We start from the raw sequence: 14,202 nt of genomic DNA on the forward strand, positions 1-14,202 counted from the left end.
TCATGTTCAAGAAGAATGGATAAAATAATTCGATTACTCGAAGCGTGTGAGTGAAGTTATCGTAAATGTATGAAATAAGATAATAGTGATTCGTCGTATCTTTTGGCGTCATCACGATTGATCTCCGAAAAGAAAATCTTTGTAATCTATATTGGATTTGATTATTCGGCGATTAAGGAAATTATGATCCTCTTCGAATTACTGCGATAATCCATTTTGATTTCTCTGTCGGATATTTCACTATAAATCCACCTCATTTGTTTTCTTACAACTCACACCTTCTCAACTCATATTTTAAAGTATTTGTCAATATGCTTCATCCAGTGCTGATTCTTGATATACTCCTCACTTTCATATCTGTCGCTCTTCTTTTTCATCTGCCTCCGGAAGAATCTATTTACTTCTACTATACTCTTGGTTTTATAGTGTTTTTAGTTCTCCCGTGTCTTTATATTGCTATATGCATTGATATATACGGTTTGTGATTTCTGGGTTGTTGTTGGGTTTTATATCTTCCCTTATATTTCAAAGTCCTTGCTTCTTCTATAATCATTGTCATCCACAGTTAATGCTCTCTTCTATTTGCTATGATTTATACTCCCATTTCTAGTTCGGAGCTTTGTCCTTTCGTTTCTTCTTCTTGCGATTAAGCACCGCTTGTAATGGTCCAGAATTCGCAGATATAAATTTCGGAATGAACATTGTTAATGTTCTAGGAAGGAAATTGTAATGGCATTATCTTGACTTGTCAAATTACCAGAATACCTCGGAAAAGGCCGAATCATCAAGAAATATTTTTTTGATATTTAGAGATCAAAGAGAATACAAGAGCCATGTAACATAGCACATGATGACGTTATGATCTGTGAATCATCATGTTCCATTTAGAAACTCAGCATGAATTACTGTAATATAATCACGTTGATCAAGTGTCATTATATTATACTAACTCATGCTTCAGCTCCCAACACTTCTTCAAGAATATTCCTATTTTAAATTCGAATGTTTCAGAATTTAGAAACTAAAATAGTTTCTTTTATGATATAATACAGATAGCACGAAGAGGTAAATGATTTTAGATAAGAATAATTATGGAAATATCTTCAGAAATATGGAGGATATTTATAATGAAAGATACGATGATATCTTAAAATTTCTAATATCAGAGGATGATGAAGAATATTGTCTGTAAGGGTTTAGAGTCAGGAGTAAGATATTCGATAATGACTTCAGTAGACACGGAATCATCTGGATTCTTTGAAGGTAGATTTCGTCCTTGTAATTTATCCACAGCCTTCTTCATGGTTTGCTCAATCCGTATTTTTCAGTACCAAATCTTCTCTTTTTCTGAGCTTTGCCAACACACTACTCTTTATCATCAAACTTTTACTGTTAAGGTCGTTTATAGTTTTTGCTGCTTCATCAGTATTTCGAGAACTAGTTCGCAGTTTAGGGTGTTTTTCAGAAACTTCACATTCAAAGTATATAAGTCCAGAAGATAGACACATATAATTGTTGGCGTAGACATGCTGCGAGATTTCAAAATACTGATTGCTAATTTCCAATGATTCGTATGGCAATTCTCGTTACAAGATGCAGATGAGTAAATGATGTGGTTTTGATAAATATAAAGATTTTTCGAAAAGTCAAAGATCAATGAAGTTGTTAATAAGTTTACTGCTAATGTGGCGATATATGAAAGGTTTCCTGGTAATAATGATGAAGGGGTAATCATTATAATAAGGCTTATTCGATTGAACAATTGAAGTTGGTTTGCTGGAGCTGTGACAAAACCGTTTATTTTTAGAAGGGATTGAAAAGTTATTTTGGCTAGTAAATGCCAAAAGATCTAACATGGATACATGTTAAATTATGACTTTGGTTTCAAGAGTTTTTCAGGTACGTAACTGTGGATAACATGTGGTTGGATCATCATCTCGATTGTTCATTATTTGAAGTGTCTTCAGGTATTTCGAAGGGCTTGAACACAGATTATAATCGTTAATATACATACGATGTTCTAACACAGTTTTGAAGTTAAAGTATAGCTTTGAAAGATGTAAGAATCTAAGAGTGATGATACCGGTTATAACTTGAATTGAATTCGGCGATTTTAAAATCAGAATATGTAATTAGATTTTGAATGAGTATGGTTGTTTTGATTTCTATAAAAGAATGTATATTGTTGTGAAAGTAGGGAGTATAATGGATGATTTGCTGAATCAGATTCGAAGAATGTAACATATTAATTGTGAATTTATATATCTCTCGGGTATTACCTACCCGTAAAAAAAAATGTCACAATTAATATTTTGTACAAAAGAATTTTATTACAGTCTTTATGGAAATATATGTGTATATTTCTTCAGATGTAATATAGATTTATTGAGTTAATATTAAATCAAACTCACTTGATTTATGGTTAAGGCTAGGATAGATAATTTCTAAACTTTAGAAATTACATAATCGTCGTAGAATGTTTTCCCAATGAAGTTATGAATCAATACTTCATCGTTGTGGTATTCCTTAGTATCTACAGGGCGTATGACGTCGATGCTCATGGGACAGATTGTGAAGTTGAGTTTTTCGATGTGGTTGTTATTGGTGGTGGTAATGGTACTGTTGATGTTGTTGATGGTGGTACTGGTTATGTTGTTGGTGCTGCTGCTAGTGTTTGTAACCTTTGCACCGTATTCTCCAAAGCCACTACCCGAGCGCGAAGCTCGTTGACTTCTTCTATTACACCGGGGTGATTGTCAGTTCGGACGAGTGGATAAATAAGATCTAGAATTTGGTGTAGTATATAGTCATGACGAGATACTCTGGAAATGAGAGAGAAAATGGTGTTTCGAACAGGTTCGCCGGTAAGTGCTTCAGGTTCATTGCCAAGAGGGCAATGTGGTGGATGGAAAGGATCGCCTTCTTCTTGTCTCCAATGATTAAGGAGGCTACGAACCCATCCCCAATTCATCCAGAATAGATGATGGCTGATTGGTTGATCCATTCCAGTCACACTGCTTTCGGAGCTTGAGTGGGATTCCATTTCGGAATCTGAGGAACTTGAACTGATGATGAATTCCATTTCGTACGATTTGATAAAGGATTTTTCGATACGAAATGATTTTCCGGCTATCAGGTGGTATTCCAACTACATAGAATATCTATATATATAGATCAAAAGATTTCATAGATTACGGAGGAATTTACGGAATATGTCAGGCAAAGTTTACGGTAATAGATACGATAAGATATGATTTAGCAGATACGCTAAGATATGAATTTTTTCTATACACTATTCATGCAATCAATGCAGCAAGACGTGTCTAGACTAAGAATGATAAGCAGGTAATTTTCTAAGGATGGTAAGTAGATGATTTCTGACTAAAAATGATAAACAAAACTTTTGACATGCAGATACGGTCGAAGTCCAGACTCACTAATGCATCTTAACAACTATCAGTTAGACACACTAATGCAAGACCTGGTTCGCTAAGACCACCGCTCTGATACCAACTGAAAGGACCCGTTCATATACATTATAAACGATTCACAATAGTTGATTACATCGCGAGGTATTTTGACCTCTATATGATACATTTTACAAACATTGCATTCGTTTTTAAAAGACAAACTTTCTTTACAACGAAAGTTGATGGAATGCACACCATTTCATAATACATCCAACTATAATTGACATAATAATAATCTTGATGAACTCAATGACTCGAATGCAACGTCTTTCAAAATATGCCATGAATGACTCCAAGTAATATCCTTAAAATGAGCTAATGCACAGCGGAAGATTTCTTTAATACCTGAGAATAAACATGCTTTAAAGTGTCAACCAAAAGGTTGGTGAGTTCATAGGTTTATCATAATAATCATTTCAATATATTAATAGACCACAAGATTTCCGTTTATAAATATATGTACACTCGCAAGTGTATAAAAGTATTCTATAAGTTGTAGGCACCCGGTAACAAGCCTTAACGTTCATGTTTTACCCTCTGAAGTACACCAGATCAGGTGTGTTTAAAATAACCTCGAAGTACTAAAGCATCCCATAGTCAGGATGGGGTTTGTCAGGCCCAATAGATCTATCTTTAGGATTCACGCCTACCGTACATAGACAAGTAGTTTAATGTTACCAAGCTAAGGGTATATTTCTGGTTTAAACCCACGTAGAATTAGTTTTAGTACTTGTGCCTATTTCGTAAAACATTTATAAAAACAACGCATGTATTCTCAGTCCCAAAAATATATATAAAAGGGAGCAAATGAAACTCACCATACTGTATTTCATAGTAAAAATACATATAACGTCATTTAACAAGTGCAAGGTTGGCCTCGGATTCACGAACCTATATTAATTATATATATTTATATGTTGGTCAATACTTGTCTAACAATTTTTGGTCAAGTCATAGTGTACCACAATCCTAATGTTCGAGACTAATATGCAAAAGTCAACTTGACCCAAAATGACTTCTAAAATTTATACGTGTTTATTATATAACTTAGCTATAGTCGTTTTATATATTTAAATATATTTATTAGATTTTATAATAATAAAAGTAATTTATTAATAAAAATTTATATTAACGTTTATATATGATAAAATATACTTTTATATATCTTAAGTAGTAAAATTTATAAAGTTCACTTAATATCGTAAAACTATAGTGGTAAGTATTATTAATGTAATTATATTACGCGTGGTGAAAAATATATTTGTATCCCCTATTTATTTGATAAAATAATATTGATCATAATAATAATAAGTAAAAGTTGTATTATTTTGTAATAATAATTATTATTATTCTAAAAAAAATAACAATATTTATATTTACTAAAAATGTTATTATGATAAAATGATAATACTAACATAATAGTAATAATGATATTTTATAATAACAATGATATTTCTATTAAAATAATAACGACGATAGTAATAATAATAATTTTAACAATAATACTAAAATTCAGTTGACTATAACTTCAAATCCGTTCATCGAAACCATTCGATATCTAAATGAAAAGTTCTTAATTTTTCGCTAGCTTTCCAATGAAATGCATATCATATACCCTATCTCAGTAGCATATGTATCTAATTCAGGATTCAACAAACCTATCTAAGGACAATATCGAATGTACAAGCATGCATAATCCTATATACTCGAGCACTAGTCAGGGATACACTATTGATATATAAAAGTTAAGTTATGAGTGCTCACGTATCAATATTGAGATTCAATATTGCAGGAAAGTACGTAGACGCAACGGAGATGATAAAAACTAGATTGACCTCACGAGCATACCCATGAACCATACCCATCACCTCCATAGCTATAATCCATAATTTCCTTAGCTTCGACTCATTTAAAAAACTATTTTGAAATCACTCGGACATCACTCCGTCGTAATATTTTATGTATACTAATAATATCTTGAAATAATATAGAGCAAATATATATATATATATATATATATATATATATATATATATATATATATATATATATATATATATATATATATATATATATATATATATATATATATATATATATATATATATATATATATGTAAATCGATTGAGAGAGTTTAGAGAAATATATTTTCAAGTTTCTATGAAATAATGAAACCTATTGAATTCTATTTATAATAGATTTTTGAATTATTAAAGTGAATTATTAAAGTATGAATTATTAAAGTGAATTATTAAAGTATGAATTATTAAAGTGAATTATTAAAGTATGAATTATTAAAGTATGAATTATTAAAGTGAATTATTAAAGTATGAATTATTAAAGTGAATTATTAAAGTATGAATTATTAAAGTGAATTATTAAAGTATGAATTATTAAAGTGAATTATTAAAGTTAAAGTAAAGGTAAAGTAAAGTAAAGGTAAAGTTAAAGTATAGTAAAAATATAAAAACTATGTATGTATAATACGTGTATAAATATATATAATATTAATTTAAATCGTTATATATATTTAATGAAATAAAATATAAATATCGTTATATTTATTATACTGGTTAAGTAATGAGTTGTCAAAAGTGATTCTAGATATTTATAAAAGTTATATACGTTTTAATAATAAAGTTCTTTTTAAACTGAAAACGTCTTTGTACGTTTGAAAATAGATTAATAGAATATTATGGAAACCAATTCTCCACTAACTTTTGTCTAACTTTCGTAAATGACACTTTTTGTTTTTATTTATAAATAGCTTTACAAATTATTCTGAATATCGTTAAGAGGAATATATTTTCTCAAATCATAGTGGGCCTCTCAACAGAGACTTGTAATCATAATTCAATGTTTCTGATAATTCAATCATTTAATATATATATTTTTTTAATTTCGTCGAAAATCATATTGAAACAAATACGTTCGTGTAAAGTATTATACGTTTAATACTTTATTAATATTCTCAAGTTATAATATATATATACATATACATATCTATTTATATATAACGGTTCGTGAATCGTCGGAATTTGGTCGAGGTTATAATGAATGTATGAACACAGTTTAAAATTTCTGAGATTTAACTTAACAAACTTTGCTTATCGTGTCGGAATAATATAAAGATTAAAGTTTAAATTTGGTCGGAAATTTCCGGGTCGTCACACTTGAGACTTGAATGGTTTGAATTTTCTAAGATGCCTAGCTTGTCATGTATCACTCATAAATAAATGGTTTTAGACCATAACGCATATGATGAAAAGTGTATATGATGAAAAGCACAGCGCATATGATTAAAAGTGCATATCATGAAAAGCGCAGCGCATATAATTAAAAGTGCATATGATGAAAAGCACAGCGCATATGATTAAAAATGTATATGATGAAAAGCGCAGCGCATATGATTAAAAGCGCATATGGTGATTAATGAAAAAGCACATATTGTGATTAATGAAAAAGCACATATGGTGATTAATGAAAAGTACATATGGTGATTAATGAAAAGCACATATGGTGATTAATGAAAAGAATATTGAGAAAGAATCAACAATATTTCTTGAAAGAATTCAAGGTTATATATATGGACCAATTCATCCATCATGTGGATCATTTTGATATTTCATGGTTCTAATAGACGCATCTAGCGGATGGTCTCATGTTTGTGTGTTATCAAGCCATAATATGGCATTTGCAAAGTTTCTTGCACAAATTATTAAATTGAGAACACATTATTCTGATTACACCATTAAAAGGATGAGACTTGATAATGCTGGTGAGTTAACATCTCAAGCATTTAATGATTATTATATGTCTACATGGATTGTTGTTGAACATCCAGTTGTTCATGTGCATATACAAAATTGGTTTAGCTGAATCAATAGATAAACGCTTGCAGCTAATAACTAGACAATTGGTAATGAGTACAAAACTCTCAATATTTATATGGGGACATGTAAATTTACATGATGCGACATTAATTCGCATTAAACCAAGTGCAAGTCATAAATATTATCCGTTACCAACTTAATTTTGGTCGAGAGCCAAATATTTTCCATCTTAGAACATTTGGTTGTGGAGTGTTGATGTCGAACGAGGTGTATATAAAATAGCTTATATTTTACTAGGAAAAACTATTAAATACGATACAATTTTACACAAGATATTTATTTATTTATAGAATGGATATACTTAAACCTTGCTACAACACTTATAGGCAGTGTACCTAATCGTACAGTAGTGTAGTTTTTAGTAAGTCCGGTTCGTTCCACAGGGAAATCTTTAAACAAAGCTCAACGCTATATTAGTTTACTTTTATAAAAATACAAATATATATATAAGTAATATTATTATTATAAAGGGGAGTTTTTACCGTTTAATGACCGGCTTGTCGATTTTAAAACTTTAGTCGCAGTTAAAACCTAATGTAAAATATAAAATAAATACAAGACTTTAAATTAAAGCGTAAAGTAAATAACGATAATGAAATTGCGAATAATAAAAATGCGATAAAATTAAATTGCGATAATTAAAAGTACGATAATTAAAAGTGCGATTAAATAAAATAACAATAAATAACAGTGCGATAATTAGAAGTGCAATTAAATATAAAATAAAGGAAATAAAATATGAAATAAAAGAATTATGCTTATTTAAACTTCCGTAATCATGATGTTTGACGTGTTGATTTTAGTTTTATGCCCATGGGTTAATTGTCCTTTGTCCTGAATTATTCAATATGTCCGTCTGGTTTTTGTCCATAACAGTCCATCAGTCATAAATATAAATTGCAAGTGTCCTTGACAAATTATTATTATACCCGAAGTTAAATATTCCAACTAATTGGGGATTCGAATTGTAACAAGGTTTTAATACTTTGTTTAATGAATACACCAGGTTATCGACTGCGTGTAAACCAAGGTTTTACTACTTTGTTAACAATTACACCAATTACCCTTGAATGTAATTTCACCCCTGTTTTAATTATTCTAGTGGCTATTAATCCATTCCCGTGTCCGGTTAAATGAACGATTATTCGTACATATAAATACCCCGCCCATCGTGTCCGATCGAGTGTATATGGTAATTTATAGGGACGCCCAATTGTAAATCTTTATATTAACATTAACAAACTTTCATTTAGTTAAACAAATATAAAGCCCATTAATAGCCCATAGTCTAGTTTCCACAAGTGTCGTTCTTTTATCCAAACCCCAATTATGGTACAAAGCCCAATTACCCAATTTTAGTAATTAGCCCAACATCATGATTACTTCGTTTTAAATAAGCATAATATTAACTTAGCTACGAGACATTAATGTAAAAAGGTTGAACATAACTTACAATGATTAAAAATAGCGTAGCGTTACACGGACAGAATTTCGACTTACACCCTTACAACATTCGCTAACATACCCTTATTATTAGAATTATAATTAAAATTAAAATATAAATTATAAATATAATTATATTTACGTATGAAGAGGAAGAGAAAAAAAGATGATTAAAACTCGGCAGAAAACTGGCTTTTTATAGGACCTGACCAGCAATCTCACACCATGCGACTCGCATGATTTTGTGCTTCTGGCCATGCGAGTCGCATGGCCACCCTGGATTCAGCCAACTACTTTGTTTTCTTCTTGCCGACGTAATATAATAATAATAATATATATAATATATAATTATATATAATTATATATATATTATATTATATTCTTGTGCATAGTAGACTAGATATTTTTGGTCCGTTGCGTCGGGCGTTTCTTCTTGGCTCAGGTCCTGGTTCCGGATTTTCGGACGTCTTCGCGTATTATTTTATATCGTGTACTTTGCGTTTTGTAACTTGTACTCTTGTCATTTTGAGACGTTCCTCATCAATATTTTGAACCTTTTTAGTTGTATCTTGTACTTTTTAGCTCTTTGGACCTTTTTGTCTTCAATTAGTCGAATCTGCCTTTTGTCTTCACTTTTTAATATTTAAACGAATATTGCTTGTAAATCGAACAATACCAACTAAAATCTTGTCTTTCTTAGGGAATAATGCTATGAAATATATGTTCGTTTTTAGCATTATCAAATATTCCCACACTTGAGCGTTGCTTGTCCTCAAGCAATATTGTCTTGAAATACAAGAATCACTTCTTTATTCTTCACACTTTGTACATTAGTGATTTCAATATGGCGGTATGAACAATGGTAGTAACGATATGGTTTACAGTCCCACATGACTATAAAAATTTAGATCCATTAAGGAAATTGGATCTTTATGAAAACATTTGATCTTTCGAAATCTAGTTTTTACCCTAGATAAGTTTTCCGGAATAACCCTTTACCGGTGTTTGCAAAATATTTTTGTGGGTTCGGTGGGTTTCAGATTTGAAAATTTTAGCTCAAAACTTGCGGTTTTGTGTCACCCACTTGCTAACCTTATATTTGGAAAGCAACACGTCCAGTTTACTTGTTCCGTATATTACCTTTCGGTAAACTACCGTCCGGTTGTAAAGGAAAGCGTTGAACAAGCAACTGTTAAGGCAATGTCCCGTGACATGCTTTTGATTATGGTCTATAACGTGTCGGACGCAATTACTATCCTTGGTAGGAGCAATAGTAAAGCTCACCCTTATAATTTTTTCGGTCTGGCACAAGGTCCTGTCTTTGACCACTATGCAACCACCGTTCTTACGGTTGACACCCGATTTAGTTCAGGTGACCTAGTGAATTCAAGGTGAATTCCTAGGATTTTACGTTCAATGGTAATGAACGCATTGAAAATAGGGTTTTCAGAAAACAAATCGGTTTGTAATTTTGATCAAAATATTTTCTCGTTCAAGTTCGAGTTTAGATATCATCGAATTCCATGAGTTTGTAATTCTCAATCTTTAAGGTCAATCTCTAGGATTGAGTAATATCAGTCTTAAAAGCTGATTTTTAATCTTTAAGGAGATTATCCTTTCTGGGGATCTGATTCATTAGTCTTATCCAGCTAATTTGCATGGTGCCTCCCCATTGTACGAGATAAATCCTTCTCATGGTTAGGATAAATCTGACCACTTGGCGACCCTGTTTAATGCTGAGGTCCGTGGATTTCCTGCTGATTTTAGTGATGACTTTTCTAGATTTTTCGTCAACCTACAGCTGGTCTGGATGACAACTTCATGACCTAAATCAAGAAGCGCGTGTCTTTTTCGGAAGACTTTACTTCCTTTTAATGATGGAATTGATTCATCGTGTAGATCCATCTTTTCTTTCATCGGGTAAAACAGTTTAGTTTAGTCCAAAGCAAAAGTATTTTCAGTTATTTGTTACAGATATATGTGACATATGTTTAAAATAACTTGATAAATTTTCCCACACTTTGGCTTTTTATTTTTCTTTTTATCGTCCTCTATTCCATTTTAAATGAATTTTGACATTTTAGTTTGTTTCTCAATTTATGTCCTTTTTGAGGTAACAATAATTTCGGTGTTAAAACCTAGTTTTATCGTTCATAAATATGTATAAACATGATTTTTAGTTCATTTAATTGAAAATTTTGAAAATTTTTACTAGAATTGGGTAGTCAGTATATAAGACTAGGGCTGGCTGTTCTTTTTTATCAGAGAGCACTAGATTCTAATACAACTACTGCTTTACTAGTATTTTTAATGGTAACCAAGTGTTTAATATAAAAATTTTAAAATCCGAAAGAATTTAACCCCTTCCCACACTTAAGATCTTGCAATGCCCTCATTTGCAAGAAATCAGTAACAATTTAAATTATTGAGGGTGATTAGTGTGAAAATGATTAAATTTTTACCAAAGTTTCCAAATATATTGGCGTTTGTTTGCTGAATGATAAATGGTGCACGTCATTTGTTCATTCCGTCTTGTTGTTATTTCACATATATTTTGCATCATTGTCGTCAAAATTACTTGCTTTTGCTGAACTTAATGCCAGTCTTTGAAAACGCTTTGTTTTACCCTGTTTTGTGCATAAAATAGAATACATACAATACAAATATAATCATACATGTAATTTGAAATGGAACTTTGGCATCCCACTTTCAAACTATAAGAAAAATATTAGTACACAATAATAATAGAAATATCAAACATTACATAAACGTAATAAAATGTTAAGTGTTTAAAATAAAAATAAAAATTACCAACTTATCTCTACTGATCAGGAGGTGGGTTAGGAGGAAAATTAGGATATGGATCCCAATTCATGTTCGCGTCCGGGTTCCATGGCTGATTATAGGTGAACTGGTATGCTGCGTCATAATCATATGAATCATAGGGTGGTCTCATTTCTGGCTGATGTGCGGGATAGTATGCGGGTCGGGTCGGATAATACATCTCGCCAGGCTGCAACTGGCTTATAATTTGGCGCTGATGATAATCCCATCGGCCATGCTCTCGTTGCCGGGAATGCTCGTAGTCATTCCGGCGTTGCCATGCCTCGTACTGCATATGCCTATCATAGTTCGTCATGTATTCATCCTCCATACGAACGCCTAAATCAAGAGCAGTCTCCCGAACAACTCCTATAATGTTGTTCGCCTCCTCCATCTCGTCATCCGAACCTCTCTCTACCTGTCGCTGAGGTCCCTCGTATCGATATACCCGACCACGTCTCATCAATAATACCCTTGCACCGTGATAAAGGTTTGAACTTATAGTTTCACCTCCGTCCTCTATTTCGTTCATTGGACCCCCTTGGTGCTTATCCACACCTAAATACTCTCCAATGAGAGTAATGAAAATACCACCACCTATAATACTCCCCGATTTCATACCCGAAACTACATTAGCGAGATAATAACCAACACAATAGGGAATGTTAACGAAACTCCTCGGGTCTCTAATACACTTGAGGTAGAACAAATCGTTTACGGTCAATTTCTCCTTATTCCTACCCCTTTGTGTGATTGTGTTTGCTAAGAATCTATGAATCACCCGGAGTTCAGCTCTGTCTATATCTAAGTATGTATGATTTCCACTGGCGTGAAATTCATTAAAATGGGACATACGCCTCCAGATGGCGTTAATATCAAATTCCCTATCTACCCTTTCTCCTTGGGCAATCAGGCTATTACAGTCGGGGCTCAAAAGTTCAGCAGGGGTGTAAATCTGTAAGGCCCTAGCTAAATCTATCATGGACATTCTGTACATGCGTCCACCTAACAGAAATCTAATAAAGCTTCTATCATCTATCCTTCTAACATCACTGTTTAACTTAATAGTACTAAGTAATTCTATACACCATTCCCTATATATGGTTCTACGAATGGAAAATAGGCGCATCCAATCGTTAAACTGAGAATTACCATACCTTTGCACCAATAATTCCCGAATCGGTTCGGCGAGGTCAACTGTTTCCAAAGGTACCCAGTCAATTGCCCTTGGCATTTCAACAACCTTAAAGTAGAGAATGTGCATGTTCTTTTGATAATCTGGATACTCTATCCAACATCGATCAAATCTTAGATTTGGGTGTAACTGATCTTCATTAATGTCTAAGCTCAGAATCCTTTGATGTGGAGCGAATTGACGAAACTGATTCACGAATAATTGATCTTGATCGTGATATGGAATATGTTGCTCCTCCTGTTCTTCTTCTTCTTGTTGCATATGTTGTTCTTGTTCATGAAACATTTCCGGTTCGGGCTCTGGTTGCCTGGACGATGATGCTCCTGAACCTCCAGTATCGGCTTTCTGCAAAACACATTAAACACAAAATTTGTGCATCCAAATATGCATTAGTGTTAGCAAAATAATAACTTGAAACAATTATGATGACATGTTCAATTCATAACATATTTTATACATATTTTCCTAAAAATAACAATTATATACTTTTACATACGAAAATGTGTACAATGTTTTATCACATTTAAACTCTTAAACATGTCAACAATAATTATTATAACAATTAAACACTTGTTACATGGCATTCAAATCAAACTAGTGCTCATTTTCATATTTTTGTCAAGTCTACACTTTGTCAAATAAGCATATACGAAAAATGTACATCAAGTTCATAAGCATTTATCTCAAATAACATGCCAAAATAATCACTACTAGCAATGAAACAAGTTTCAAATGGCCTTTATATCAAATTATCCAAGTTCATGAATTTTTAGACTTAAAAAGTCCACTTTAATTCTCAAAAACATGTTTAGGCTCAAAGTTTGGATCAATTAACTACCTAAACATGTTACACTACTTAATTTAGCAACAATTCATGACAAAAATCGGCCATAACCTGTTTATATCAAAAAGCCCCAAATTGCTCAAGAACACAAACCCTAGATTCTTAAAAATTTGAAGTTTTTAGCTTCAATTCATGTTAAATAGCTTCTATCTAGGATATACATGCATAATATAACAACAATTTAGCTCTAATTACACCTAAATTTAACAAAATCAAAATATAAATTTTCTAGCTCAAGAACACAAAAATTCGAATTTAAAGAGATTAGGGGTGAAATCTTTACCTTTCTCCTGAAGGGGTTGAGACTACTGAATCTAGGCATGATTATTGTGAAATTTTTGCAAGAAATTTGGTGAAAATTGGTGAAAAATTGAGAGAGTTTGGAGAGTTTTCGTGTATGTGTGTGTGTGTTATTGTGAGAGACAGAGCAGCTCGGCTGGAATTTTGTTCCTGTCCAGTTTTTAATGGCCATGCGAGTCGCATGGCTTCCTGCCCATCCCCATGCGACTCGCATGGGGTGTAATTCTGGATTT

The sequence above is a fragment of the Rutidosis leptorrhynchoides genome, chromosome 8 (assembly GCF_046630445.1).
Source record: "Rutidosis leptorrhynchoides isolate AG116_Rl617_1_P2 chromosome 8, CSIRO_AGI_Rlap_v1, whole genome shotgun sequence".
Classification (NCBI taxonomy): Eukaryota; Viridiplantae; Streptophyta; class Magnoliopsida; order Asterales; family Asteraceae; genus Rutidosis; species Rutidosis leptorrhynchoides.